We start from the raw sequence: 5,439 nt of genomic DNA, 5'->3' as shown, positions 1-5,439 counted from the left end.
GAGCCACCTTGAGGTGGCTCGGTTTGAGCCGAGCCCCTCCGGGTGTTTGTTGTTCCGTCGTTTTTCCGTTGTGTCCGTCTCTCGGTTCTGTTCGTGATTCGGTTGACTTAGACTTGACTCGTTGACCTGATTTGGCAGTAAGTCGAATTCCTGATTTGGCAGTAACTCCACTTTTGAGTTTGAGTCCAAAACCGATCTTGATTCGGTCGTGATTCATCCGAGTCCGCTCTTGTTTGGATGATTTGTTGACTCCCCGAACCGTTGGCTTGATTCCGCACGCGAATGGATGCATTCCGTTGCTTGCGTGCGATTCGTCGATCTCGTCAGTTTGTCGGTTTGTGCCGAGCTGTGCTAAGGGACCTATAAGTAATTTTATATGCCTACAACGTCATTTGACCGCGAGCAGCTGAGAAAACAGGCTGAGTCTCTAGACTTTTTGCGGTCGACCGCAGCGACACACGCGGTCGACCGTGAACTGATATTTCTGATACTCAGGTTAAAACTAAAAAATATGATTTTTAAACTCGATTTAAAAATAGTAAACAAATTCAGAAAAATATAAAACTTTGGGAAATGATTGTAAACATAAAAATAAACATGTTACAAAAGAAATTTTTCAAATTGAATTTCTCATTTGTGAAAACTCATATATTTTGCATAAACATGCATGAACATGGACTTGTTATAACTTGATTTTGACAAAACGAGTTCAAACAAGTTTGAAACTTATTTTAAATGGATTAATGGACTTTATAAAAAATGTTTATCAGTTATAATCAAGTCTTTAATCAATAAACAAGTGACTTTGTAAATAAACATGATTTCATTGAATTGTTAAAACTTGATATTGATGAAATCATTGTAAGTGTGTATAAACATGAAACAATTGTGTATATATGTAACTTTGTTTATTTGTTTCATATTTAAACTTGAAAGCTATAAAATCAAAATGTGTATGTGTGTATATGATTGAGCTTAAAGTATTAAACACACATAATATAACACCTAAACTATTTACCCAAGCTAACTTGATCTTCAATTGAGCTCGTCTTGGTAAACTTTGTGGATGAAGCTTGAACTTAGATATTTGACTTGAATTGTGCATAGCTTCACTTTAATATTCCGCCAACCTCCTTTTGATGTGATTGTGTAGGCTCAATCCATTCAACCTCCAACAATATAATTAATATATATTCTAAATATATATAATTTATATATATTATATTATTTATTAATATTATATATATATATATATATATATTATATATATTATATATATATAAATATATATAATATATATATGATATATTACAAGAGTTATGCTGCAAGAATAAGCAATATAAAACAAAGGCCAGCAATATCCTAGAAAAGACTATAATGGTGGAAATTAATGGCGAGAGGGACTATTAACTAAACAAAGGGTTAATAAACAAATTACAGAGATGTGATAGCTGGTCAATATACACACAAAGCGAGGTATGATAATGGAGATATATAATACAAAAGTTAATAGCCACAACGACAAATCTAATCCTCTCATGAAGTGCATCACGGAGTCGAGACCTTCCATTCCACATCTCACTCCCACTCTCGCTGGAGAACTACTATCACACCGGGGTTTTCTATGCTACACCCGAATTAAATAGTATACACCATTTACAAGATAGTTATCTCAAACCGCTCATTCCGATCAACATTCAACAATCTCACAGATGTGAACTACACACAACGACACCTCAAGTGTTCACTCTCATGTATCTCCCTCAAGTATTAGGAATAACAAGGCCCTACTCAAAACCTTACCTCTAGCGTATTACACTTATCCCACTCCTCTTGGATCGAGCACGATCTTCGAACCTCTACACTAACTCTTTGTATGTACTGCTGGTCAAATACTAATGAGTTAATCACTTCTAATAAATTAGCTACACGCCTACAACAATAGATGGTATGTTTCGTCTATAATTAGGGATTGAAACACGGAATTGAAGCTCATAAGTCACAACCCACAAACCCCAAGAATTATTATACTATGAATAGTAAGTACATAAGCTCGAATGGAATTGTGTCAGATAACAAAGCAGATAAATACGAAATCAAACTAAACTCAAATAAATTCTAGTCTTATGCAAATGAAATCAAACATATAAAGATTATGTTTAGATTGAGTTGAGGGAAAATTTTCTATATGATAACAGAGAGGATGGAGAAAGTTGAATGCTCAAACACCAATGGATCATCTCTCTAGCTCTTGTAAAATTATCTTTCACAAACGAACTTAAAAATGCTTAAAAGCCCTTCTGTAGAACAAACTTAACCAAAACTTAAATCCTTGTTAAAAGCACTTGTTAAATCTTGTCTTAATTATTCTCTTTTTGTTGAGAATGATAGAATAAATATGATAACTATATAGTCAGAGCGTGGAAGAAAACAACCTTAAAGAAACTAAACTCACAAAAACAAAGAACCACTAGTCGGTTACTAGTAGCACGGCACTTTGCCGCGTTGTTTACCATAAGGGACAGTCCTGTCGATCACGAGCGAGCTAAAAAATTAGGTCCTGTCGAGCATCTGGACTTTTCACGGTCAACCGTAGCGACACACCCCGGTCGATTCTGTAAACTGCGTATTCTGATATCAGGCTAAAAACTAAAAATCTGATTTAAACTCGATTTAAAAATAGTAACAAATCAGGTAAAAGTCAAACTTTGAGAAATGGTATTATAAACATCGAGCAAAAAACATGATACTTAGCATAATAAGAATTTTTTAATTTTATATTTTATTTGTTAAAACTTTATCTGTTGTTGGAAAAACATGCCACGAACAATGACTTGGTTATAAGAGTTGCTTTTTATGACAATAAAGACGTTTTCATAACAAGTTTTCGAAACTTACTTTTAACGTGTACTTCTCCTTTATGATAGTTACTTTTCCTTATAATTCGCTTGTAAGTAAAACAAGTTTATCACTCTTAATAATTGCAAGTATCTCTATCCTTATCTAAAGTGATTTTGTAAATAAAACATGATTTATTTACTTGTTAAAAATGGATATATGATAAAATCATTGTAAGCGCAGTATAAAACATTTCGTAAAAAATTGCTTGTATATATCGCTACTTTGTTTCATGAGTATAAATACTTGAAAATGCTTTAAAAATCAAATGTCTGTATTGGCTTATGAATTGAGCTTAAAGGTATTGAACCTACAATAGTATATTACACTCTAAACTATTTACCAAGCTAACTGTTAAAATAAAAATTAATAAAATGAAAACAAAGGAATTGACTTAAAAAAATGTTTTCATTTTCAAGAATTTCAAAAACACAATTTTCAAAATCAAGAAATAAAAAATAAAAACAATAAAAACTTGATTAAAAAATTAAAAAGTTTTTGGTACCCAATTACTCTTGGTACCGGAGAGTCTGGGGATATGACCCCTATCATGAAAGCTCAATGCCCTAGGGTTATGATCTCTTTTGGGCGCATGTGGTGCACTAACACGGTCAAAACAATAGTCATGTAAATGACCTTTCCGATTGCAAAACGTGTAATGAAAAAGGGTAAATGATTTTTGATGACTAAGTGGGCGTGCACGAGAATCATTTACAAAAATAGGTTTTTCTTTTAAATTGTTTTGCAAATGAGAAACTCTCTTCAAATCAAAATAAAATTTGGTCAAATGACCAAAACGACCACAAACATCACATTTAAACTTTTGTGACTTAATAAAATCATTTGGTAAATGTGAAGTCTTTTTCAAATCATAGCAAAATTTTGCCAATTGGCTAAAATGTCCACAAAGATCACATTTAAACACATGAGCATGCTTATGATGAACCTTATGAGTGTGTGCATATACATGTGTATGTGATGAAGAAACTTGATGAGATGCACAATAAGCTTTAGCATTCTTATGTTTGTGTGCATCATAGCAAAATTTAGATAAATGACCTTTACAACCACAAATGGATCACTTGTAAACTTTACTATATATGTGTGCATAATGAGTGGATGATTTTACATTAGACTTGGCACACATATCCGTAAGTTTTTTATGATTAATAATGCATGAATTAAGAGTTGAATCTAAAGAGGTAATACGATTTTTAACATCATTCAACTTATCATTAGGCACATATGCATTAACATTAGCAGTAGAACATATATGATCTATTTTAAAAGAATTAAACTCATTCCTAATGTTCTCTACTTCTAATATGATATTATTCTTAGCATGAGATAAGCTAGAAATAGATGAGGTTATTTTTTTATTTTCCAAATTTAATAAGTCATTATTTTCTTTAAACATAGTATTTTCTTTTGCAATGACATTAAATTTTGACACTAGCTCCTCATGATCGGATTTTAATGCAACATGCTTGCTTTTTAAATTAATAAAATTATTATGCAACTTAGTGTAGGCATGTATTAACCTATCATATGCACAAGCGAGTTCATTAATGGTTATATCACTATCGAATTTTAAATCGCTTACCACACTAGGGCTATCACCTAGTGGTCGTGTGCATGATGATGATGCTCCAACCTTACTTGAAGTAGAATCCGCCAACACACATCGGATCTCCTCCAAGCTTCCTTGATGTGCTTCTATAAATTTTCGTAGTTTGTAAGCACTATCAAAATGAGCAAGTTTGTTAGAAATAGATGATTCAAAAGCATTAAGCATAAATTCTAACACTAACTTGTTCATAGTAAACATCTTTCTATTATGATTGCTCCACTTGGATTTCTCCAAGGAGGGAACAACATAAGTATGATCAATGACTTTCCATAATTTAATATTTTAGATCTAACAAATATTTTAAATCTAAAACACCATTGTGCATAGGGAAAGCATTAAAAATGGAGAAACATTAACATCATAGCCTAAACTAGGTGCACCATGTATGTCCATGATATGTGCAAGCAAGAAATAAATAAAATCAAAACTAGATTAGCACAGAAATAAGAACAAGGAATCTTTAACTCAAGGCGATTAAACCTCAAATCAAAGAGCACCAAGCTCTGATACCAATTGTAAGTACCCTAGAGGGGGTGAATAGGGTTTATGCTAATCAAATCCAATTTTATGCCAATTAAAAACTAATTAACAAATTATTCTTACAATATATATATATATATATATATACAAAGAGCACCAAGCTCTGATACCAATTGTAAGTACCCTAGAGGGGGTGAATAGGGTTTATGCTAATCAAATCCAATTTTATGCCAATTAAAAACTAATTAACAAATTATTCTTACAAAGAAATAAGAACAAGGAATCTTTAACTCAAGGCGATTAAACCTCAAATCAAAGAGCACCAAGCTCTGATACCAATTGTAAGTACCCTAGAGGGGGTGAATAGGGTTTATGCTAATCAAATCCAATTTTATGCCAATTAAAAACTAATTAACAAATTATTCTTACAA

The sequence above is a fragment of the Asparagus officinalis genome, chromosome 7 (assembly GCF_001876935.1).
Source record: "Asparagus officinalis chromosome 7, Aspof.V1, whole genome shotgun sequence".
Lineage (NCBI taxonomy): Eukaryota > Viridiplantae > Streptophyta > Magnoliopsida > Asparagales > Asparagaceae > Asparagus > Asparagus officinalis.
The sequence above is the reverse complement of the archived record's forward strand: the minus strand, read 5'-3'. Positions refer to the sequence as shown.